We start from the raw sequence: 26,816 nt of genomic DNA, 5'->3' as shown, positions 1-26,816 counted from the left end.
TCTCGACTCCTCTTCGCCACACTGAACTCTCTTCTCAAGGCACCTCCGTCCCCAATTCCCCCATCTCTTTCTCTTCAGACCCTAGCTGAGCACTTCCACGATAAAATCCGTAAGATTAACCTTGAATTTTCATCCAAACCCTCCCCACCTCTCTCTCCCTTAGTCCTCACCCCCTACTCTCCTTCCTCTCCTTTCTTTTCCTCCTTCTCAAAAGTTTCTACTGAGGAAACTGCCCTTCTTCTTTCCTCCTCTAAATGTACTACCTGTTCCTCTGATCCCATCCCCACTTATCTACTTAACAATCTTGCCTACTATCATCCCAGTCATCTGTCACATTCTTAATCTTTCACGTGCTGTTGTCACTCCACTCCTTAAAAAACCCTCACTTGACCCTACTTGTCCCTCCAACTATCGCCCCATCTCCCTTTCCTCTCCAAATTACTTGAACATATTGTTCACCGCTGTTGTCTTGACTTTCTTTCTACACAACCTATTCTTGACCCACTTCAATCTGGTTTTCACCCTCTTCACTCTACTGAAACTGCACTTACCAAAGTCTCTAATGACCTGCTGCAGGCTAAATCCAGAGGCCTCTATTCTATACTTATCCTTCTTGACCTATCTGCTGCTTTCGACACTGTTGACCACACTATACTTCTGGATACGCTGTCCTCGCTTGGATTCCAGGGCCCTGTTCTTTCCTGGTTCTCCTCTTACCTCTCACTTTGTTCTTTCAGTGTTCACTCTAGTGGATCCTCTTCAACTTCCATCCCGCTTTCTGTTGGTGTGCCTCAGGGTTCTGTCCTTGGACCCCCTCCTTTTCTCCATTTATACCTCTTCCCTTGGTACCCTGATTTCATCCCATGGCTTTCAATACCATCTTTACGCTGATGACTCTCAGATCTACATCTCCATCCCTGAAATCTCAACCTCGATCCAGGACAAAATCTCAGCCTGCTTGTCCGACATTGCTGCTTGGATGTCTCAACGCCATCTAAAGCTCAACATGTCCAAAACTGAACTTCTCGTTTTTCCCCCTAAACCCACCTCCCCTCTTCCCCCTTTCTCTATCTCTGTTAATGGCTCTCACATCCTCCCTATCTCCTCGGCTCATAACCTTGGAGTCATCTTTGATTCCTCTCTCTCCTTCTCTGCGCATATTAAACAGATCGCCAAAACCTGTCATTTCTTTATCTACAATATTAGCAAAATTCGCCCCTTCCTTTCTGAATACACTGCCAGAACCTTATCCACACCCTTGTCACCTCTCGCTTGGACTATTGCAATTTAGTTCTCACTGGTCTTCCGCTCAGCCATCTCTTTCCTCTCCAATCTGTCCAAAATTCTGTGGCACGACTTATTTTCTGCCAGAATCGTTATACCCACACTAGCCCACTCCTCAAGTCACTTCACTGGCTCCCTGTTCGCTTCCGCATTAAATTTTTAACTTCTCGTACTGACCTTTAAATGCATCCACTCTGCAGCCCCCCATTACCTCTCCACTCTCATCTCTCCCTACATTCCTCCCCGTGAACTCCGTTCACTGGACAAATCTCTCTTGTCGTCCCCCTTCTGCTAACTCCAGGCTTCACTCCTTTTCTCTCGCGGCACCTTATGCCTGGAATAGGCTTCCTGGACCTATAGTCTAGCTCCATCTCTACCTGTTTTCAAATCTATGCTGAAAACCCACCGTTTCACTGCTGCTTTTTAGCTCCCATTACTTCCCTCACCCGTAACTGTCTTGTCTGTCTGTATTATTTAGAATGTAAGCTCTTTGAGCAGGAACTGTCTCTTTGTATCAGGTGTTCAGCCTGCGTGCGTCTGGTAGCGCTATACAAATACTACTACTACTAATAATAATAATAAATATATACAGTGTATTTATTTAGTTTTTAGTGTAGAAAAATGAGCACAAAATACAGAGTTAAAAAATGCTGCTTCTACCAGCTATAATAATTAGTTAAAGCTGTTTTAGTGCTATTCAATTGTTATTTCATGATATTTATATCTACATATGGGAAGCTTTCAAATAAATAAAACATTTGTCCAATAAGTAAAAAAAAAAAAAAAAAACTTTTGCCCTCCACCTTTTAAGGCACTGCCTATCCAACTGAAACAGCTTTAGACTTGTTACATAAAAAATGACAATGTGGATGCCGCAGCTCATAGGTTTGCTTGCTTTGTTTTGAATGAACGGGGGTGACGGCAGCGCTGGGAAGGGGAAACTTGGATTGTCTTAACTGGTTTCTTTGTTTACAGTGGACTAGATAGGCTCATTTCCACTCCTGTTTATTAAACCTCCTTGCATGTAACCTTGCTCTCAAAAAGCTCGCCGACAACAGAATGCAATTCATACAAATTACCTGCAACCAACCCCGAGCTCTCTTTCTCTGGCGTCCCGCCCCCTCTTAGTCAACTTCATGTCTTCTTCCAATCCCTTCTTCTGCCCAGTTCTACGCTGCCTGAAATAGGAGGAAGTTGCGTCAGAGAGGTGGCGGGACGTTTGAGAAAGAAAGCGTTGGTGGTGATAACTATTAAATTAATTTGTGTGAATTTCTGTTGATGACTTAAAAGACGAGCCTGAAGGTAGGACGCGGGAGCTGGGAGTATGGGAATGAGGGGAAGATGCGGGCGGGGAGGGGAGAGAGTGAAAGTGTAAGGGAGAGATGCCAGACTTCGGGAGGGTCCTTACTCTTTGAATACGTGTAAGGAGGGGGAGGGGGGATTGGCGTGTGAAATCTCTGCAATGTACTAACTATTACTTTAATTTTATCTCAGTTGTGCTAAAAAAAATGTTATACCACTTCCTGCCAATATGGAAGTTAATTGAAATGAGTTACAAGTGTTTTAAGGGTTTTGTCTTGTAGGGAAAAATTATTTTTGGTTTTTTTTTTTTTTTTTAAATAACTTGACTGTAGCTTTAGGGTTTTTTTTTTTGTGGGGGGGGTTGGCGGTAGTGTGTTTGGTGGAATGCTTAAGGTGTGTGTGTGTATATATATATATATATATATATATATTTTTTTTTTTTTTTTGTCTACACACACACCCTATTTACTTCATAGGTGCTGGAGGCCTTTGGACTTTGAGTACAGACGCAAAACTTTACTAGTGGCTGCGATCACATTGGTTTGTTTTCCTAAGGTGAATTTGGAGTCAGTATATAATTTATGTAATTTATTTTATTATAAGCCAGAGGGTAACAAATAGAAATCAAAACATAATTGATACTTTTGTTTTATTGGACTAACTTAATACATTTTTGGATTGGCTTTCAAAGGTAACCTTTCTGATGATCAGAAATGAGCAAATGTACTTGAATATATAAGTGAAACATAAAAGCATTCCAATGACAGAAAGGGGGTGGGATGGGTTAGGTGAGAAACAGGGAGAGTTGGGTGAGTGATAAGTGTAACCCATCCATCTCTCCCTGTTTCTCACCTAACCCTCCCCACCCTCATCCTATAAGACTCATTGGAATGCTTTTATATATTCTGATATTTATCAACATTTGCTCATTGCTGACAGCTTTGAAAGCTAATAAAAAACGTTTAAAGTATAATAAAACCGGTATCATCTGTTTTTTTCCTATGTTTTTTTTTTTTCAAATTTATTACCTTTAAAAATGGACTAACTCGGCTACCACACCACTCTACTCAAGCCAGAGGGTAAAATTCTCCAAAAAAAGGCCTTCCCACCTGAATCCATGTTTTGCTTTGCTCTCCATGTCTTATACTTCTCCCCCCCCCCCCCCCCCCCCCAATTTTTCCAAAAGTATCCATTATATTGTCTTCATAGTAGTTAGTTTTTACATCCAGTACACAAAATGTTTAGATAGTACCACTTCTGCCCAGGCCTATTCTCCTGTTTCCATTGCCCTACCGTAGCTAAGTGGGCCAAAGTAGCTGCAGAATGAACAAATAGGGTTTGTGGTATTTTTAAGTTTTATTGTAAACAGTTTAGAACACTACAGTAGTATATCAAATCATACCTATTAAGCCCAGCAATTGGACAGTTGAGCAACCATACCTGCATGTCACACACTGGTTACAATAGTAATGTCTTCCACCCAGTGATGAAAAATTGCTGAAATGATACTGCTTTTTGGCAGGACCACCACTTATGTTGGAAGCTCCCTACTTGTTCACAGTCTCCCAAGAGAGATAAGTCCCCTTCTTATATATGTGGTATATTTTCTTTGGCATATACAACCATCTGTAGAGCATTTTGTACCCATTTTCCAGCAGATGGCTAGCAATGGACTGATTCAACAGACTTTCTTATATGTGCTTCCAATTATTGCCTCGCTCAAATCCTCTATCCCAGGGATGTCCAGTCACAATCCAGTCAGCTTTTCAGGATTTCCACAGTGAATATCCATGAGATCCATTTGCATGTACTGCCTCCATTGTACGCAAATAGATCTTGTGCATGTTTATTGTGGAAATCCTGAAAACCTGATCTGGCAAGGGCTGAGGTTGGACACCTCTACTCTAGTCACTAACCCATTAACCTCAGTGGGGAGCTCATAGTTTGAGGTAAGGCACTATAAATCCTTGTGATGGAGGCCATCCACAACTGCTACTGAGTCTAAACACTTGGGCTGAAACTGAAAACTAAAGATTAGTTGTGTGATTGTGAACCACTGAGGCCCACTGGGGATTGTCAGAGCTTGCTGTTTGGCAGGCCTCTGCTAAACCCACAAGAAACTGAAAGCACAAGTTGATAACTGAAGTCCTTGTTAAAATAGCTTTCCCAACAAGTCTGGCATGGAGGTCCCTAAGTCAGTGCAGATGTAGTTAAATATCCTTTGAGACAGGAACTTTGGGAGAGAGTGTTTAAAAAAAAATGTGTACCCAAACTGTGCACAAGTAAGAGAAAGTAGCTTTGAGATAGTTTTATAACAATTTAAGGATAAGCATGATATAGATCCTTATTAAAATAGGGTAAAGTAGTCCAGACACTGGTCTACACTGCTGACATAACTAGAGCTTGATGCACAATCCCGAATAAAAAAAAGCACATTGATGTCACTCAATGTGAGGACTATGCTCTGAAAAATGACAAGAGCAATACATTTCTTAAAATGAAGTTTAGAAAATTTATTTCCCTACTTGCACTGTAAGCTGACCAGTTCTTCCTTTATCATAGAATCTAGCTTGTGCACACCATAAGTTTGATTAAAACACTGCATCTTCATCATACCCAACAGAGCCTGGAAAGCCTTTAAAATCACCCAAATAGTATCCAAGCCAGAAATAAAATCAGACTGTTTTACCTCCAAACAAAATAGCCCACATGAACCTCAGCTAATGAAAATCGAAACTAAAAGCCACAGTACTTTTATGGTGACTGACTTTGTGTCATATTTGGAGTGACAGCTGATGTCATCTCCACAGAAAAACTCCTTAGAAATTAGCCTATCACCTCAAATTTACAGATTTTAAATTCCTCCTAAAACTTTGTATCAAAAATTAATTTTGTCTGCTCTATTTTCAAAATGGCTGCTGTGACCTCTTATGGCAGTCTTGTGAGATTGTCACTAGAGGTCATGTCAGCCATTTTCAGAGCAGAGTCAGTATGGGCAAGAATGACTGAGGATCACTCCTTCTCTGACTACACCCCTAGGTGGCCAGTGATGTAAGGCCCAAGGGGAGCACCTACAGGGGGGCAAGGAGGGAGACAAACGGGACAGCACAAATTTTTGGCTTCCAATGAAAACATAAGTACATAAGTAGTGCCATACTGGGAAAGACCAAAGGTCCATCTAGCCCAGCATCCTGTCACCGACAGTGGCCAATCCAGGTCAAGGGCACCTGGCACGCTCCCCAAACGTAAAAACATTCCAGACAAGTTATACCTAAAAATGCGGAATTTTTCCAAGTCCATTTAATAGCGGTCTATGGACTTGTCCTTTAGGAATCTATCTAACCCCTTTTTAAACTCCGTCAAGCTAACCGCCCGTACCACGTTCTCCGGCAACGAATTCCAGAGTCTAATTACACGTTGGGTGAAGAAAAATTTTCTCCGATTCGTTTTAAATTTACCACACTGTAGCTTCAACTCATGCCCTCTAGTCCTAGTATTTTTGGATAGCGTGAACAGTCGCTTCACATCCACCCGATCCATTCCACTCATTATTTTATACACTTCTATCATATCTCCCCTCAGCCGTCTCTTCTCCAAGCTGAAAAGCCCTAGCCTTCTCAGCCTCTCTTCGTAGGAAAGTCGTCCCATCCCCACTATCATTTTCGTCGCCCTTCGCTGTACCTTTTCCAATTCTACTATATCTTTTTTGAGATACGGAGACCAGTACTGAACACAATACTCCAGGTGCGGTCGCACCATGGAGCGATACAACGGCATTATAACATCCGCACACCTGGACTCCATACCCTTCCTAATAACACCCAACATTCTATTCGCTTTCCTAGCCGCAGCAGCACACTGAGCAGAAGGTTTCAGCGTATCATCGACGACGACACCCAGATCCCTTTCTTGATCCGTAACTCCTAACGCGGAACCTTGCAAGACGTAGCTATAATTCGGGTTCCTCTTACCCACATGCATCACTTTGCACTTGTCAACATTGAACTTCATCTGCCACTTGCACGCCCATTCTCCCAGTCTCGCAAGGTCCTCCTGTAATCGTTCACATTCCTCCTGCGACTTGACGACCCTGAATAATTTTGTGTCATCGGCGAATTTAATTACCTCACTAGTTATTCCCATCTCTAGGTCATTTATAAATACATTAAAAAGCAACGGACCCAGCACAGACCCCTGCGGGACCCCACTAACTACCCTCCTCCACTGAGAATACTGGCCACGCAATCCTACTCTCTGCTTCCTATCTTTCAACCAGTTCTTAATCCATAATAATACCCTACCTCCGATTCCATGACTCTGCAATTTCTTCAGGAGTCTTTCGTGCGGCACTTTGTCAAACGCCTTCTGAAAATCCAGATATACAATATCAACCGGCTCCCCATTGTCCACATGTTTGCTTACCCCCTCAAAAAAATGCATTAGATTGGTGAGGCAAGACTTCCCTTCACTAAATCCGTGCTGACTTTGTCTCATCAGTCCATGTTTTTGTATATGCTCTGCAATTTTATTCTTAATAATAGCCTCCACCATCTTGCCCGGCACCGACGTCAGACTCACCGGTCTATAATTTCCCGGATCTCCTCTGGAACCCTTCTTAAAAATCGGAGTAACATTGGCTACCCTCCAGTCTTCCGGTACTACACTCGATTTTAGGGACAGATTGCATATTTCTAACAGTAGCTCCGCAAGTTCATTTTTTAGTTCTATTAATACTCTGGGATGAATACCATCAGGTCCCGGTGATTTACTACTCTTCAGCTTGCTGAACTGACCCATTACATCCTCCAAGGTTACAGAGAATTTGTTTAGTTTCTCCGACTCCCCCGCTTCAAATATTCTTTCCGGCACCGGTGTCCCCCCCAAATCCTCCTCGGTGAAGACCGAAGCAAAGAATTCATTTAATTTCTCCGCTACGGCTTTGTCCTCCTTGATCGCCCCTTTAACACCATTTTCGTCCAGCGGCCCAACCGACTCTTTGGCCGGTTTCCTGCTTTTAATGTATCTAAAAAAATTTTTACTATGTATTTTTGCTTCCACACAGTTAGTTTCTGCTAAAACCATGACCATAGTCTTTCAGCTGGAACTGAAAACAAAATCGGGCAAAAAGGGTTTTGGGCCAATATTGGCACCAAAATTGAAATTCGGTTGCCAGTACCTAGTTGTTGCCCCTTTAAGCTGACCTACTGTCACAACATTTTCTGTTGAATGCTTCTCCTTAGCAAGGGCCTCTTTTAAATCATAGCTTCTCAATTGTTAGGAGTACCTGTCCCTCTCATCCAATCCAAATCTCTTCTAGAGCCTCTAAAGTGATTTTTTTCCCCAGTTCTACCAGTTAACTGAGGATGTCACTCTTTGCATCCCAACTATGAAAAGTGTTACTTTTCCTAACAGGGTGGAGGTCACACCAGTTGTGTTCTATGGGTGTATAATAAAAGTGGTGTTTAGGGATAGGCAAATTGTGCTTATCCAAGGACCAGAATTTAATGTATGAGCAATATAGGGATTCCTTAGCGTCCCTCCAGACTGGCCCAGGATTGGACTGATGGGTTGTGCACGCCTTCCAGCAGTTGGAGACTGATGACTCTAGAGAGCCAATAAGAGCCCTGGCCATGTGACCCTAGCCTCAGTATTTTCTCAGTCTCCAGTAGGCAGGAGGTGAGCCCATTAGTCTCTCTTTCTTTGGGGGGGGGGGGGGGGAAGGGATTGTTACCTTCTGTACCTGGGGAATCTTGTTGAGAGGTGAGGAGATAAAGGTGTTTTCTTCTCCAGCTTCTAGGGTGGTAAACTCGGGGGGGTTCCTGGGTCCCTTCCTCCCCTTCTCCCTTGGTTGTCAGGGAAGGCCAATCCTTTCGGAGGAAAGGTGTTTTAGCCTTCGGGAGAGGCAGCCACTTTAGGTAGGTGTAAAGGGATTGTTCCCTTCTGTACCTGGGGAATTTAATGTATGAGCAACATAGGGATTAATTCTGCCACCACACCTGGCAACCAGGGCAAAGCCTAAATTGCGGTGCTCTGGAGAGTGTTTTTCATTGCCTACCCTGGGTTTATGTGGCAAGCTCCACTCCTGAACTGCTTGGAGCTGTGCTGCTGTATAGTAGTTTTTATAGATAACTCCCATTCTCATTTCTGCCCTCCCTGAGGCAAACATTTAGTGCTAGCAAGATGATGATATAGCCCAGACTACTCTGTTATAGGGTCCTGAAAGTCACTAGAGGAATTTCATTGCCAGATGTTTCAATATATTTGGAATAAAAGGCCACCTAGAGTTTTGCAGACTACCAGGCACTTAATTTTTTTTTTTTTTTTAATCATTGGGTTTGCCTTGTTAGTTTTACTCCCCCAATAGGAAGAATAAAGCTAGTTGAGTAAAATAATGACCATGCCTGCAGGCAGACATTGTGCAGTCAGCCAGAGCTGGCAGCTCAGTAAAGCTGCTGGCTTTTAAATTTGCTGTTCCTGCAATGCGCCATTTTTGACTTTGGAATCAGCCCCAGGGTCTGCCAGAGCTGAAGGCTGTTTTTCCCACACTGAAGAGTTGGGACCTATGGTCCTGACATCTTCAGCAGGAACGGCAGCCATTTTTTCAGGTTTAAACCTTTGGGGCTTGGGGAGGCCCCTAACTTATTTTTTTGGTTCCTGAGCTTGCCTAGCCCAATGGGTTAAGCAAGCCCTGCATGCAGAGGCTGACCGCTCGGTCATTGGTGGGGGGGGGGGGGGGGTCTGCATGGTGCTGGCAGGGCCAAATGCTGTAGAGGAACCAGATTGTATCCAATGTCTCGAGTACCTCCACTATGATCTCAGAGGAGCTCTTGGATGCCCAGTGTCCTTTGTACTCTACTGTAGAGAAGGGTCATTTATAATTATCTACAAATTGGAATGACGAGTGGGGTGATTAAATTTGCAGATGAGACACAACTATTCAGGTTTGTTAAAACACATGCAGACTGTGAGAAATTGCATGAAGACCTTACTGGAGAGAGTGGGGCAGCGTATCAGTCTTGAGCCTTTCTCATCTGTGTAAGATTAGTGGAGACTGAGCTTGGGGAAGCAGCCGGCAGTGATAAGTGTGACTAAAGTTTGACTCTGAACTGCTTGGAGGGCTGCAAGTTCTAGGGAAGGAATCATGACTCACTACTTTAAACATATTGTGTTGTGCTTGTGACAGGGTGAATGGTGACTCCTACGAAGGCAGTTAAGTAATGTTAACCACTATGGACCCGCTGGCTGGCATTGGGGCTTTGTAGTGCATGCCAGTCGAGAATCCCACGGGACGTGGAGGAAACAGTCAGCAGTAGCAGATCTTAAGTTTGGCGCAGTATCCAAATACATAGTTTGATGCAGGTGCTGTTTTGTTGGGGCTGACTGGCAGTGAGGAGCATACTCTGTCTGATCACGTGTGGAGCACAGCCGCCATTTTACAGCCTCTGGGCCTGCTGCATCAAGATGTTTTTCTCTGGAGTTTATATTGTGCTTACACAAGACTTATTTACTGATGCAGGGACAGAGTTGCTGTAGGCTGCTTTTCTTGCCCCGCTGCTCCTCCGGCTCCTAAGGAGATCTCCTTTAGACCTCTAGGAGTAGGTAGAGGAGGCTCTCTGCTTCTCTCTCCTTATCTGATGTGACATGTCTACTTGGAGGAACCATTTTTGAAGGAGCCATTAGAAGAAGGGGATGATCTGAAAGTACTGAGGTGGTTTCAAAAAGAGGAGCTCAGGTATTTCTGAGGCAGTGGCGGTGCTTTTCATTGAGATGCCTGCTGCTTCAGCATCAGGAGTTCCATTTTCATTGATTATGAGGGGGCTTAGAATGTCTTCCCATTGCATCCAGACATCAGGATGTGATTACAGCAGAACGGGTCTCGCTGGGGTCAGGGCTGATGTCGTCGTCATTGCCAACATCCGTGCCTTGCTTGTCTTTGCTGTGTTCCCCCTTCTTAACGTACTAAAATTACTTGCAGTTTGTCAGTGACCTGTGGGGTCAATGTTGAGAGTGGTGGAGGCCAAGCTGGTGATGTCGTCAAGCACTGAGCACTTCTTAAGCTGGCTTCTGAGAGTGCTCAGGGTTCCGACAATTACCCTTGATTGGGCCCTGCTAATTCCAACTTCAGTTCCTTTGTGAGGCTGTGGCCTGAAGCTTTCCTACAGCTTTTCCTTATGCTGTTTTCCTGTGGAAGTCTGCCTCCAAGCCAAGGAGTCCTGAGGAGTAAAGCTTTGCCTACAGCTTTCACCTATTGTTGTGTTCCTGTGAAGCCTGGTTTCAAGCTTGATAGATCTGAGGAGTAAGAGCTCTGCCTACAGCTTTCACCTTTGCTTGGGTCCAATGAAGCCTGCTGCCAGGCCTGCGAGTCCAGAGCCTCCCGTGCCTCAGTTGAGATTCCAGTCACCCACCGTGAGTCCTTACTCGCTGTATGCAGCGAGTGGCTTAGTGCTGTGTTTGGGACTGTGTGGGCTGGATGACAGGGAATGCTGCGGTGCAGTGGCTGAGGCCACATCGCGAAGTATCTCTGGATGAGGGAGCGGTGCTTGGAGCATGGAGGGGTCCGCATGGGCTGATCCTGGCCCTTGGGTGCTGTGCAGGGCCGTTGAGTCTTCTGCCTTGGGAACGTCAGCTCAGGCTTTGTTGCTTTATTTTGCTTGCCTTGGGAGTATCTGGCTCAGACGCCTCAGTGACTGTTTGCTTGTCGTAGGTGACATCCCTAGTCTTCTGTGAGCAGAGTGACCCGCTCTTGCCTCCACCTGCAGTGCGGGTCCTCAAGAGACTCTTTCTTTTCCTTTTGTTTTGCTTCTGCTCAACTCTGGTTTTGAGGGAGCTTGCCGCGGTTGTTCTGTGACTCATCTGAGCGTACTGACAGAATGAACCCTTTCCTTAACCACTAGCGGTGTTACCTCTGTCAGCCAAGTATTGCCTGTTTGTCTTTAACCCGCTAGGGCGGGCCTTTTGCCTAGTGCATTGTGTTCTATTGTATGCCGTATGTTTGCATTACTCTGCTAGTATTGAGATGTGCAACTAGGCTGCTTGTGTTTGATTTCCCCATACAGCTAGGATGTCTTACTTTATCTTTACTGTATACTTTATGCTTTGCATTGTTTGATAGTATTGAGATGCGCAGCTACGCTGCTTATGTTAGATTCCCCTATACAGCTAGGCTGTTCTACATTACCTTATTTTAGGTTTTAGGTTTGCCTTGCTTCAGCCAGGTTAGCCTGTATAGATAGGCTGCCTGTTTTCCTTTCTGTGCCGTTTGGCTACCCTTTTAGCCCTGTGTTTTTGCTGCTAATAAAGCTGCCTCAGTTCATCTTCACTTGTGGTCCTGTCCAGTTCTTGGGAACACTCTTAGTTCTGAGGGGGCTCGGTCTACCCAGAGGTGGGGTGATTATCACACGGCACCTCTGGGGCAAGGGCTCACAAACGTCACAGCTGAGAGTGGAAGAGCTATGGCTTTCATCTACCCGTTGGTTCTTGTTAGGAGAAAGATAAATTGCAGCTTCCCAGGGTGGGTTCCCTGGTTATGGCAGTGACTAAGAAGACCACTGTTCTGGTGGAAGGGGGTATTGCCCAACAAGACTACAAGATAGGAAGCTGGAAGGCTCACTGAAATAGGCGTTTTGAAGTAGCCTCTTTGGGCCTTCAAGCAACACTGTGGCACTTGTTCGTGTCAAGAGTAGCATCAGCAGTCAGCAGTGCAAGACGGACATCATAATACCCTGCTGGAAATGGGGTTGGCCTACTTTAGTGGATGCTGTTAGATATGTTATGGCCTACAGTATATTTTTGGTTGTCATAGCACATCAGCAACTCTGGTTGTGACATTGGGCAGCAGCATCTGTCACATGTAGTTAAACTGCCTTTTTCAGGGCAAGTGGCTATTTGGAGAATATCTCGGGAACTGGGAGACACTTAAGCCACAGTGGTTGCCAGAGGATAAGCCGAAAGCCTTTGGTCATCCATCTTCATGGGGCTCTTGATTTTTAGACAGCAGGTGGTAACATTTTGATTGATGGTCAGAAATCCTTCTTTCAGGCACATCAAACTTCCTTTTGTGATGACAGGAAGCTCTTCTGTCAGAGTGCCCAGTGCATCCAGAGTTTTTTTTTTTTTTTTTTTTTAATGATGTGAGGCTGGTGTACTCTCCTCTTCTTCCAGTGAGAGGACGTGTTCAGGAGTTTCAAGAGGAGTGGGCCAAAGTCATGTCAGACTAGTGGGTTTTGGATATTCTTACGGAAGGTCACAAGTTGGAGTTCTCCTGCCCAGTTGCTTGTCTCTTCTTGCAGTCTGAAAGGGAACAAAGGCGGTCAAGGTTGAATTCACCATAGATTCTTTGGTGCTCTGGATCATTGTTCCAGTTCTCATGCCGAACATGGACAAGGCGGATACTCAATCTACTGTTGGTGTGAGATAACAATTATACAAGACTTTCAGCCTCCCTTTAAAGGAGCAGCTATGTTTATGTACACAGATGTTACAATTTAAACGCTATCTGAAGACATATCTGTTTGTTAAAGCATTTATGTGGATGGAGGAGTAGCCTAATGGTTAGTGCAACAGGTTTTGATCCTGGCAACCTGGGTTCAATTCCCACTGCATCTCCTTGTGACCTTGGGCAAGTTACTTAACCCTCCATTGTCCCAGGTACAAAAAACTTAGATTGTGAGCCCCCCAGGGACAGAGAAAGTACCTGTATATAATGTGTACAGTGCTGCATACGTCTAGTACTAGTAATGTAACTTTGGGATGAGGACAGTTGTAACTTGAGTGTAATAGCAGGTTATGCTATTAGCAGACGAGTTTTTTTTTCCTTCTATATTTTTATAGATGTGTGTGTGTGTGTGTGTGTGTGTTTTATACCGCTTAAACCTAAGCAGTTTACAAAAGTTTGAAAATAAATAAAATACTTCATTGTCCCAAAGAAGGAAGGTGGAAGGTACCTTTCATCTGGTTTTAGATCTCAAAGGTCTAAACTTCTGTCTCTGAGTATCCTGCTCTCGCATGGAGACACTCGGAGCAGTCGTAGTCTTGGTTCAAGCGGGAGAATTTCTTACCGCCCTGTATCTCAAGGTGTACTTGCATATACCCATATGGCTGTCGCATCAGAGGTTTCTACGTTTTATGGTGCTGGGTCATCACGTCCAGTTCAGGGCTTTGTCCTTTGGTCTTCTCCAAGAACGTTTACCAAGGTTGTGTTGGTGCTGGCATCCTTCCTTTGATCAATATACACAGATGAAACCGTTGTAATACTTCAAAATGCACAATGTTTTTTTATTCTTTTTTAGTTTGCTGTGAATCACACCACATCAAAAGTGCTATCAATCAAAACGACACAGCATAAACCTAATGCTAATTAGAGTGCTCAGTAAAAACATGCTGCTACGGCTGGGTGGCAGAATAATGCAAGCATGAATAGCTTAAACAACATCACTGCACTCTTACCAACCCCCACCTCGCTACAAATTCACTGGTTTTGCATACAAGTCCTTTATGGCTCATAAAGTGAAGCAAAAAAATATCACTTAGCTTTTGTTTTAAGAGGGGTGGATCCCAAGGTCAGTCCTTTATCCGGCAATAACATCCCAGCTTTCACTAACAGAATCTGTGCTCTATATGTGCCCTTGTGAAAGTAAATGTGAAAATCTTTTATCAAATTCTCTTTTATCAAATCCTTCTTTCCTTCATTAGCAGTTCTTCTTTATATTTCAACATTTTTATTGATGACAAAAGAAGAAAAAAAAACATCTACAATATTCATACACAGAGGTTGAAATAGGAAAAGATATACAATAAGGACCAAATGATACATTTCGTCATCAAACTTTTAACAATTTAACCCCACCCTGCCCCTCTGTCTTATGTTCAACAATTTTTTTTTTATGGATGATATAATAAAAATGACCGTCAACCGTTTCAATATATATCAATTGAGAAACAAAACAAATAGAATACCAACAGGGCGAAAATCGCATCATCAAAATAGTAAACATTTCCCCCCCCCCCCCTTCCTCTCCAACTCCGCCCCCCACCCTCCCCCCCACCCCCCCAGATTATATGTCACACCATTGATGTACTTTTAAGCGTATTGCAAACAACTAAAACTCATCCTCCCCCTCTATTGCTGTAACCATCCTCATTCAAAAGAAGCGTAGAGAGCCTGGACTCTTATAGCTCCCCACCCTTTTATGGTTCAACAGTTTTATCTTAATAATCCAACATTTACATTGCAGACTGCCAATTCCCTTTGAACCTCTTTAGGTAACATGTCATCACCACACAATAGAACTGTTCACCGTTATCCTCCATAGTTTGTAATCAGTCCCCCCCTCCCCCCCCAACAACCCTGCTATACCCATCAGACTATTACTTGTCTACTCCCCCCCTCGCCCTCCATCCCCCTTCCCCCTATATATAGGAAAAAACCCCATATCGATAAATCTAACCAATAAGGAAAATCCCCCCTCCCCCCCTCTAAGGAGATACCCAAACTTTTGATCTATATCTGAAATGGATGACTTCCTATCAACTTATAACTTAAAGCGAATTGATCACCAAACTCCTCCCCTTAGGAGATAAGCTTTGGATATATGGCCCCCAAATGTCCAGAAACTGCCTCCTCCGCTTAGGGGAACAGCCCACCCCCCTCCTTTCAAATAGCATGAATTCATGCAATCTGTTCCGCCAGTGCCAGAAATCCGGGGAGGACTCCTCCATCCATTGACTCATTATAATCCGCTTACCAATCAGACAGGCCTTGCGAATCAGTTGTCGGGCCGCACCACCCTGTAACAAGAAAAGCTCATGCTTATCTAGCAAGATCCCCATCGGGGAACACATGACTCTCGATCCCAAAAGAGTGCCCAAATACCGAACGATGGAGTCCCAAAAATGCCTCACCTTATAGCACCCCCACAAATAATGAAAAAAACGACCCCGGAGCCCTTCCACACTTCCCACAGAGAGGAGTGGACACCCCTCCCATCCTGAACACTTGAGACTTTGTTAGGTAGGCCCTGTGTAGAATACGATACTGGCATTCTCTAAGTCCTGCATTGCCCGTCAAACCTGGAATCCTAGCTGTCAAAGCATTGAAATCCAAAGCCAAATGCGGCCTAGCCAAATCGTCCGCCCAACGCTGTTGAATTTGCCCTCGGATCTTGGGCACCATATATCTTCCCAACGCCCTATGCAGCCCAGAGATTGAAAGACGTTCCCCCTGTATTGAATGAAAGAACTGCCGCAGAAAATGACAATGCCGAGAACCTAAAGCCCCCCTGTCCAATGAATCAACATAATGCTTCAGTTGGGCGTGAGCAAAGATACCTCCCATATCATACCCGAGCCCCAATGCCCCCAGATTCAACATTACCCCCTGCCTATCTAACACATGTTCTAACCTAGTGATACCTTGTCGCGCCCATTTCTGAAAAATCACATTCTCCAAACCTGGTTGGAACAACAAGTTGCCCCGAATAGGAAGAATATCCGAAATCCATCTACTCAAGCCAAACAGCTTCATCATATCTTTCCAAAGACTTCGCAGAGGGGTCAATAATATACTATTCCGTAACTCCACCGGAATCATCCTGCTGGGAGCTTGTAGTAAAAAATGAAAATTACACGGTGTATAATACTGGCTTTCCAATCGTCTCCATATGTAATCATCTCGCGCCAAAAACCAGTCCCCAATGTAACGCATGAGACAAGCCCAATTATAACGCCGCAAATCCGGCAGGCCCAAACCTCCCTCACCCCAGGACCTCTGCAGTAAACTCAACGGCAACTTTGCCTTCTTTCCCCCCCAGCAAAAACGTCTGATCACCTTACCCAGCTGGTTGAGGTCTCTGGCTCGTAGATAAATGGGCAACATATGCAGCAGATATAGCCATCTGGGGAACTCCACCATTCTGAACAACTGGATCCGCCCAGAAAGCGACAAAGGCAAAGACATCCAAGCTTGCAACCTCTCCGATGTGGCCTTCAACAAACCGGAGACATTCAGATGGTACAACTCGGAAACCCTCATCGACAAACATATACCCAAATATTTAAAGGATCCCTGCGCCCAACGAAGAGGAAACTCCCCACCCCACTCCCGCCGTATCTCCTCCGCTGAAGACAACGCCAATGATTTGGAATAATTAAGACGAAACCCAGCGAAGTCTCCAAATTCTCGAAAAAGTTCTAAGAGGGCAGGTAGAGAAGTGCTCGGCTCCGTAAGATGCACCAGCAGGTCATCCGCAAAGGCAGAAAGAAGAAATTCCGTTCGCCCAACTGGTACTCCCTGTATCTCTGGATGCTGTAGGATTTCCCGAATGAGAGGATCCAAAGAAAGAACAAACAAAAGAGGAGACAAGGGACAACCCTGTCTAGTCCCTCTATGGATCCTAAAAGACTCTGAGCATTCCCCATTTACCCACACATACGCCCGCGGTTCCGAATACAAGACCTCAACAGCATCCAGAAAAAAAACCCCAAAGCCGTAATGTCTCAACACCGCAAACATGTAGGACCAGTTCACCCGGTCGAACGCCTTCTCCGCATCAAAGCTAACTAAGAGCGATGGAAGGCGTCCCCGGGCCACAACTTCTAAAGATGTCAAGATAGATCGAACATTCTTCACTGCTGTCCTTCCCTTCACAAAACCCACCTGGGACTCATCAACCAATGACGGGAGGACCCCCGCCAATCTGTTGGCCAGAACTTTAGCATATAACTTCGCATCAACGTTAATAAGAGAAATGGGCCTGTAAGATTCCGGTTCCACCTCATTTTTCCCCTCCTTAGGGAGCACAACTATTTGAGCCTCCTGAAAAGTACCTGGGAGCGTGCGCTTAGCCACCATCGAGTTAAACAAGGACAACAACGGCATGTTGACCTTATCAAAAAACTGTTTGTAAAACTGTACCCTGTAACCATCTGGTCCAGGGGCCTTATAAGTAGCACACTGCTGCAGAGCCAATATTAACTCCCCCTCCGTAAATGACCCATTCAGGCGGCCACGTTGACTGTCAGAAAGCCGAGGTAAGTCCAGGTTCTCCAAATGCATATCACTGTCCAACACAGCATCCTGATCCACTGCATATAGTGCTTTGTAAAACTGTCCAAAAACATCAGCAATTTCTCCATCTACCCTCGTCATCCTCCCGTCTTTTGCCTTCACCTGCAACACGCGGTTAACGCCCCCCTTTTTATGAAGCATCCTAGCCAACAATCGCCCGGCCTTGTTCCCATATTGAAACAGACGATATTTATAATAGAATTGGGCCTTAACCGCCCTTTGATGCAGCAATTCGTTTAACTCTTTCTGCGCTCCCAACAATGCCCCCCTGCATTCAGAAGTAGGTGAGCGCCCATAGGCTCTCCGCAGCCTCTGAACCAAGGCCCCCAAACGAACAATCTCCCCATCCCTCAACTTCCGAGCCCTCGCCGAATAAGAGATAATGTCCCCTCGTAACACCGCCTTTGCTGTTTCCCAAAAAAGGGCCGGCTGATCTACATGCTCCCCATTATGATATACATAGTCTTCCCATCTATCCATCAGATAAGCATGAAATCTCGAATCCTGCACCAGCTCCAAAGGGTATTTCCATGTCCGATTACACCCAGCCCGCGGTTTGTCCATCAGGGTCAACCACACCAAAGCATGGTCCGAGACCGCGTATGGTCCAATCTCCGCTTTCTGCACCTGGGATAATAGAGAGCGAGAGACAAACAAATAGTCGATACGGGATTGAGAGCCATGTGCTCGAGAAAGATGAGTAAAGTCTCTCTCAGACGGGTGCAGCACCCTCCAAACATCTACCAGCTCCAAAGCCTTACATAAGGAGGATAGTGCCCTACAGCCTCCCCCCGAACTCTGGCCACCTGAATTGGAACGATCCATTAAGGGATCAATCACTAAGTTATAGTCCCCCCCCTAATATCAGCTCCCCCCCCGCACGCGGAGCCAGTCTCTTAATCAAGGCTTGAAAGAACTTGCCATTGAACACATTGGGGGCATATACATTACAGAACACCAAATGGCGACCAGCTATCTCCACATCGGCCAAGACCCACCTGCCCTCCGGATCAGCCTGGGTCAAGTTGAGCCGAAGTGGGATACCCTTCCTGAATAGGATCATCACCCCTGCCTTCCTCCCCACTGCAGGAGCCTCCACCAAAGAACCAACCCAACCTCTTTTAAACTTAGCATGTGCTCCGGAGGACAGGTGCGTTTCCTGCAGAAAAGCTACATCCGCCCTCTGCCGCTGCAGCACTTGTAACACCTTAGTGCGCTTAATAGGGGAGGAAACCCCCCCTACATTCCACGAGATTATTCTAAGTGATCCCAATAACCCAGTAGTCATGTATTCTCATAACAAAACTAACTCCACTCAAAAACAAAGGAGGGTGCCCCCCAGCCCATGGACACCTCCCCCACAGCCATCCATTCCAAAAACTTCTTCTCCATACTATCTCCAGATATCTCCTCAGCCCTCCCTCCCCACCCTTCCCTCCCATCCCAACCCCTACATCATCCTCCATAGCTCCTAAAAGAGCCGGACCACGCGAGCTCCCCCCTCACCCATCTCATCTACAGTTCCATAATCACGCATGCCCCCTTTATACATCAAAGTTGTTATCTCCCGCACCCACTCACTCCCCCCAGACATTATAAGATATCCATCCAAGCCTCATATATATAGCCCCTTCCTCTAGTACCCAGGGGCCCTTCCCATCATATAATTATAATACAGTGTCCCTTACAGATCCTCACTCAACTATAACAAAAAATTGAACCGCATTCACTCACCACCTTCTCAAACAAATCACACCAACTGCATTATATATTTGTGATACCTATCCCCACAGCTCCAAAAAAAAAAAAAAAATCACTACAACGTGCTCACTAGTACTCCTCACCATCTCACCAAGTATGTACCAGTCCAGTCCCTTCATATGTCCATTCCACTCTCACTGGCTGTCAACTCCAGTCTCTTCATGCTGGCCCTTCAGCAGGTAGGTCTTGTTGAATAAACTTCATCGCTTCCTCCGCCACAGTAAAGAACTGCTGGGACCCCCGGTACCAAATTTTCAGTCGTGCGGGGTAGAGTAAAGCAAATTGTATTTTTCTGGAAAACAAAAGCTGGCACACTTCGCGAAAAGCTTTTCGCTGCAATGACACTGCCGTGGAAAAATCCTGAAAGCAGCGCACCACTGAATTTTCGTACTTGAGCTGTCCCAATTTCCTGAGTGCTTGTAAGATATCCTGTTTGTGTGCAAAGTTCAGCACCTTAAAAATCACAACTCTGGGACGCGAATCATCCTTTCGCACAGGCCCTAACCTGTGGGCCCGCTCCACTCTTAACGGGCCTGTTGTCAACTTGAGCTGAAGTGCTGTGGGGAGCCAGGATTCGAGGAAAGATCGCAAATCAGCCTCTCTAATAGCTTCCGGCAGCCCCACCATTCTGATGTTACTCCTCCGCGCCCGATTTTCAAGGTCCTCCAATTTTGCCTCAAGTCGCTCCACCTTCTGTTTCAGGGCTTTACTCGACGTCTCCTGCTGTTGCACCGAATCTTCTACATCCGATAGCCTTTGTTTATATTGGGTAAACTCCGTCTGGATACCGCCCAGCTTGTCGTCGATCCCTTTCAGCTGATCCGCGATCCTTTGCAGTTTAAGGTCTACGGAGACCTCCAGCATGGCCGACACTTCTGCCGCTACCTCCGCGGCCCACGCGGCGCTCACTGTCGGCGGACTCCCGCTCTCCGTCTCCGCCATCTTGTTTTCGAGCAGCCGACTTCGCGCCCCTTCTTTCTTTCCAGATTTAGCTGCCATTCTCCACTCCTGCACCCTATCCGCGTCTACCAACAGCTGCCGCTACACTTCCCCAGCTCAGCAATAGTCTCTGATTTAGTGGGAGTAGCGCGATGAAGGTTAGAAAGCTCAATTAACTGCAGGTAAGGAGGGAGCTCTGCACAGCGACTGCCACTCTCTAGCCGTGCATCACGTGGTCCCCAGCAGTTCTTCTTTAAAAAAATCCATCTCCACTCATTTAAAAGTCCTCAACACCACGTGTGTTTTGCCTCTTCGGTGTCCTCAGGAGAACTCATATAAGATGAACTGAATCGCTGCCATGAGGCTAGAAAATCCAATAAATAAATGCATTAGTCTGCTGCAACCTAACGTAAAATGTACTAAGAAAAAGCAAGCTTATATAGTTTAAAAAATTCCACATATTTATCATTGCTTCAAGGCATACCTGAGTGGACCGCCAAACTTACTTCTCGTGGCCAAACAAACACGAGAACGCTGGTGCCTGCGCACCACTCTACTAAATACATCACCAGTGACGTCACAATCTGTCATCCATGCAACCACTCAATCTCCCGATTTAGACCAGCTGGGGTGACTGTATCCCACTGAACGATGAATCTCTGTTCTCTCCTTTTCAGCATCTTGGCTACATTCCCAACGAATGGGAGGACAATTTGCTTCAAAATGACATATCTTAAATCTGAAATATCATTATTTTGAGTTGGTCCAAAGCTCAACTAGAGGAGCTTCCCGCTTATGAATCCGTAGATTACTCACATGCTCCGCAATACGCTGCTTGATCTTGCGCGTGGTAAACCCTATGTACCATTTATTACATGGGCACTTGAAACCATAAACCACTTGAGTAGATTCACAGTTTGTGGTGGTAGAGAAATAGAAAGGTTTACCTGTTTTAGGATGAATCACATGATCTGTCTTCCACACATACCGACAGTACACGCATCACAAGCAAGGGTTATGACCACCTCCTGCTATCATCCGATCATCTCTAGAAGGACATCTAGATTGCAACAGTTCACCCATATTCCTTGATCTAGTGCTGGCAAAAAGTGGATAATCCGTGAATTGCAATAGAGATAGCATCGGCCAGTGTCGCTTAATAATTCGACGAACGCACGCTGTCCTAGTAGAATGTGGCAAAATACATGTGAACCTCTCTCTTCTTTCCCTCACACATGTACCTTGAGGATGTAAAAGCCACTGCTGGTGGGTGTTCAGAGCTCGTGTCCACGATGTCTTCAGCATTTTAGGGGGATACCCCCGAGCTCTAAATCTGTTGTACATCTGTTTAGCCTCCAGACTGAAGTTATCTGTTGTACCGCAAAGTTTTCTGATCCGAAGAAATTGCCCCATAGGGATTCCCTTTTTCACTGCAGAGGGATGGAAACTGTTGTAATGTAGTATTGTATTAGTATCGGTGGGATTCCTAAAGACTAGTATCAAACATGCCATTGTTCAGGGATATGTTGATGTCCAGATAGTTAATAGACAAGCCATCTACATTCAACTCAAACTTATATGCTCATCACATCTATTGATATAAGCTAAAAATTCCTGAAGGGTCCCAATATCACCAGTCCATACTAGAAGAATATCGTCAATAAACCTTTTCCATACCTTAATTTGATCACAAAACCTGGAGTTATGAATATACTCTGCTCAAAATTGGCCAAGTAAAGGCAGGCTATAGTCGGGGCTACAGTGGCCCCCATTGCAATGCCGTGCTTTTGAATATAGTTTCTGCCCTCAAACTGGAAGGTATTAGTCTCCAGAATCTTCTTTGCCATCTCACCAAGGAGCTCAATCTTATTATGAGACAGTCCTAATTGATCCAAATATCCTGTTACAAGCTCTAAAGCCTCTCGGTGTGGAATTTTCGTATATAAAGATAAAACGTCCATAGAGACCAAGACTGCTCGCTCATCTGTGATATTTAAGTCCTGTAACATGGAAATCAAATGGGCTGAATCCCGCACATAAGAGGGGATCTCTAGCAGGAGAGGCTGCAGATAATAATCCAGATATTGAGACAGGGGCTCATTCAAGGATTCTTTGCTAGAGATGATAGGGCGTCCGGGAGGATTATGCAAAGTTTTATGTATTTTGGGTAGAAAATATATTTGAGGAATACGTGGAAATTTATTGTAAAGATATCTGAAATTCCTTTATAGCGATAATCCCCTGATCGGCAGCCGCCAGCAGCATCTGATGTACTACTTGTTGATTCTCAACTGTCGGATCATGATCCAATTGTGAATAATATTGAGAATCCATCAGCTGTCTAAAAGCTTCTTGCCTGTAGTTATTAATATCTTGAATGACCACCCCTCCCCCTTTATCGGCTCTCATAATAATGATATCCTCATCTTGACACAGTTCATCCAGTGCTTTCCGTTGATCCTGGCTCAAATTAGAGAATGTACGGCTTTTATTCTTTTCCATTATGGATACATCACAAAGCACCAGGCGAGAAAAGGTCTCAATCGTCGTTTCCGGTGGACCAGGTGGGAGCCACGTAGATGGCAGCTTATGCGTTGACATAAAGGTCTCAAATCCCTCACTAACACCATCCGAAACTGATTCTTCACTTTTGTCGGCTATCAAAAAAATGCCCATAACCTCAGTTTCCTAAAAAATTGATGTAAATAACTCCTCATAGTGAATGCATCATATTGATTAGTAGGTACATATGATAACCCCAACTGGAGCGCATGATTCTGTTGAGTGGTAAGTCTTTTTGATGAGAGGTTGTAAACTACTGTTTGTAATTTCGAACTTGGCGTTTGTTCCTGGTTGGTCGCGATGGGGCAATACTCTGGTCTTCTAAGACATTGACGTCTATGTTGTCTAAAAAAGGCGTCACATTCTGGGCGCTCACATTTGTAGGGGGACCTGAGGAAGAGTTCATACTTCGGTCTCGGGGCTGCGGAATAGACTGTAAATCATTACCGGATGAGTCACTTGACGTGTTAGGAAACCCCACTTTCTTCATCCTCTTGTATTTCCTCGATCACAGCATTCCATTGGGAAATGAATTCTCTGTCATCGAGAAACCGAGGTTCTTTATTCCACCGCAATCCTCGTGGGATCCTTTGTACATGGCAGTACTCATTAAGAGTTTTCACGTGGTATTGTGTAATAGCCTGGGTGATTATTAGAGAGAATATGGTATTCAGAGTTCTCAAATCACAAGAGAACTGTGAAAAATCGTAAGAGGACTTTGAGACTGAGCATCCAAATAGCAGATTAACATTTAATGTGAGCAAGTGCAAAGTGATGCACGTAGAAAAGAGGAATCCAAACTATAACTATGTGATGCAAGGTTCCACATTAGGAGTTACTGCCCAGGAAAAGGTGTCATTGTTGATTATATGGAAATCTCTGCTCAGTGTGCAGTGGCGGTTAAGAAAGCACATTAGAATGTTTGGGATTATTAGGAAAGTAGTGGAGAATAAAACTCCTGGACCTTCAGCTACGAACATTAAAAAAAAAAAAAAAAAAGGCATACTGGGTCAAACCAAAGATCCATCTAGCCCAGTATTCTGTTTCCAACAGTGGCCAAAGCCAGGTTACAATAACTGACAGAAATCCAAATAGCAACATTCCATGCTACCAATCCCAGTGAAAGCAAAGAACAGAAGTTTAAGCGTTTATCAGCTTCTACATATTCTTCCCCTTTGAGTCTCACATTGGTGATATGAGGAAATGCAAAAGTGTCCCACCATTTTACAATATTGGCTATTTTTTCTTCCATTTGCATCTTTGCTTTCTTGACTACCAGCTTCTTAGCTTTTCCAGATGTTATTGCCCATCTTTCTCTTTCTGCAAACCCATGCTTTTCCTTATTTATTTTTTTTAACTACTAGTTTTGAGAACTAAAGCGGCATTTTATCTTCTTTCCTTGCCAAAAGGTTTGCCCTTAACAATGGCTCATTTCAGTTTTGCCCACTGCTTTTCTACTTCTTCCAGATGTTCTGATCCAGATTACCTCAAGGAGTTATCTGCCATCAGATCAAACTTTATATAAGTAAATTTGTTTTGGTTTTAAGTCTAGAACCTCCACGTTTGAATGAACCTCTCCACACCTGTCTTAATATTAAACCACATCTGGTGATCGATGGATGCGAGGTGATCACCCACTATAACATCGGACATATCTTCCTCATTTATAAGCACTAAGTCCACAATGGCCCTATCCCTTGTGGGTTCCATTACCAACTGCTGGAACAGTTCTCCCTGTAGAGAATCCAGGATCTCCCTATTTCTAGAAGACTCCTCAGTAGGGATACCCCAATCATTGTCTGGTTTAAAAATTGTCTATTAATAGTACTTCCCCTTTCACAGATGTCTTTTAATTAAATCTCTACTCTGTGAAGGATGCTTGTATATCACACCAATGTAAATACATTTTCCATTTCTTCTTCCCAGATTTGAGCCGTTGTACCTCTTCCATACCTTGTAGGTCCTGCAGTTGTGTGATTTAATATTGTCTTTAATGTATAATGCTACTCCCCCTTCATTTCTTGTTGTATACATTTTGTGTTCGTGTGCAAGCTGTTGCAGCTACAACACTGTTGGCTGTCAAAGGCCACAGGTGTTTGCTGCTGCTGTAGGACTTTCTTAGTTATTGTACTTATATACCACCTTTTCCCATAAACTTTGAGCCCAAGTTAAGCCAGGTTTGTGCTGTTTGCTTTGTAGGCTGCTGAAACTGCATCTTCCACCCTTTGGTCTTTGAATACCAAGCTAAAATTTCTGGTCGCCGTGGTTGTCAGTTTATTAAGCCTTAGGTAAGCTCCAAAAACAGTTAAACTGCATTAGAATTAAATCAAATATTTTCTCATTAATCTCTGATATCTGGCATTTGAAATATAAAGTGTGATACATTTTCCATTTGATTTTGTTTTTTAAATTAGCATTTACATACGTAGAATAAACAAGAACAAAATAGTCCACATCACTGAGGAGCGTAAAGAGAAAAAATGAGAAGTAATTATATAGGAAATCAAACGAATATCGAAATCCATCACTAATAGATCCGCTTTAGGTCTAACTCTCCACCTTTTCCTTTTCACGCAGTAATAGAAAAAATTCAAGTTGAGTAGAATCATAATACACATACTTATCTTGAAAGGAAGTTAAAACATCTACAGGGGTAACGGAGGAGAAAGGATGCTCCCAGAGCTAAAACATGGTTCGTATATGACAAAAATTGTTTTTTCTTTAATTGAGTTTCTGTAGTTAAATCTGGAAAAACCTGAATAGAAAGACCACAGAACAAGACATCTTTCTTCCTAAAATATAACTTCAAGATTTTTACGTTCTCCTGTTCTATATTAATGGTTAGAAGGTGAGTTGTCCTTGTACAAATAAGATCCTGAGAAGTCTCAAAATTCTGCTAAATTCAATGAGGTGACTCTACTTGCTCCACATCCCCTGTTTTTGGAATATAAACATAAGTTAGACATGTCTCAATCATTCATAAGCAAAACCTCCTTGATGTATTTCCTCAGAAAAATATTTTCCCATTTGCCAAAAGATGGCAAATAGGGAAAATTAAAAAAAAAATGAAATGGAGTGAGGCAGAGTAAGATCCACCCCAGTGGAGTGTGCAGTATTGATTACCATCGGCAGTGTCTGTCGTTATCCAAGGCTGCCGCCCCCAATCATAAAGCTCACCGCTTCTGTGGCACACAGCTGTAGGCACATGCCCAAAGGGGCATACCAGACCCCTGAGGAGCCACATACGAGCTGGCAGCCAGTCACTTTGTTCGAAGCCCTGCTTAAAGCTACTTTTTTCTTTCTTTTCTTATGGGGAAACGAGCAAAAGTGAATGGAGGTATGATGTCCAGCACTCCTGGGACTATTAGATGATGGATAAACTTGTGACAACAGTAACTGAAACTGTGGCTCATGAAGATCTGGAAGTCTCAAGTTCAGGGGGCAGGTCTCTCCTCCCCCCCTTCTCTACCGCGAGCCTCTTTGGATTCTAGCTGGGTAGGGCTTTCTCCAGAAGGTTTGCCCTCTCCTGGTAGTGGTCTACCTCAAGATGTGTCTAAGTCCACAGTAGGACTTCTCACTGTGGTTCAATGTGCTGATCTGACTTCTGGAGTCCCCTTACCACCAAAGGTGGTACTTTGGTGAATATCTGGCAAATGATCACCAGAATAGGGTCTTGTTTGAAAGAAACAATACCTCAGTTATGTACTTTTTCTCAACAGACGGTGGCTGCTATTGGATATGAACACTCGTTTTATTGTTTAGTAAATCTTTTGAATCGGAATATTGTTAGTTAAAACTTTGCAGAGTACTAGTGTGACATCTATTAAGGATAGCCTATGTATACATAGGCACCTTGAGAATATGGAAAATATGCTTAGAGTAGATCATTTTCACTTTTTAAAAA

The 26,816-nt window shown here is 44.3% G+C and overlaps 1 protein-coding gene across 1 annotated transcript in view; it reads left to right on the top strand.

Moving 5' to 3' along the window:
• The first annotated feature begins 2,468 nt into the window (after positions 1-2,468).
• The window catches only part of MELK (maternal embryonic leucine zipper kinase), a 174,649-nt gene continuing 150,301 nt past the window's right edge, over positions 2,469-26,816 (top strand). The window contains 1 exon segment of the mRNA XM_030219609.1: positions 2,469-2,586. The gene's annotated coding sequence lies outside the window, so the exon portion shown is untranslated.

Source organism: Microcaecilia unicolor, chromosome 11, assembly GCF_901765095.1.
Source record: "Microcaecilia unicolor chromosome 11, aMicUni1.1, whole genome shotgun sequence".
Taxonomy (NCBI): Eukaryota; Metazoa; Chordata; class Amphibia; order Gymnophiona; family Siphonopidae; genus Microcaecilia; species Microcaecilia unicolor.
This window is presented reverse-complemented; position numbering and strand designations above follow the sequence as displayed.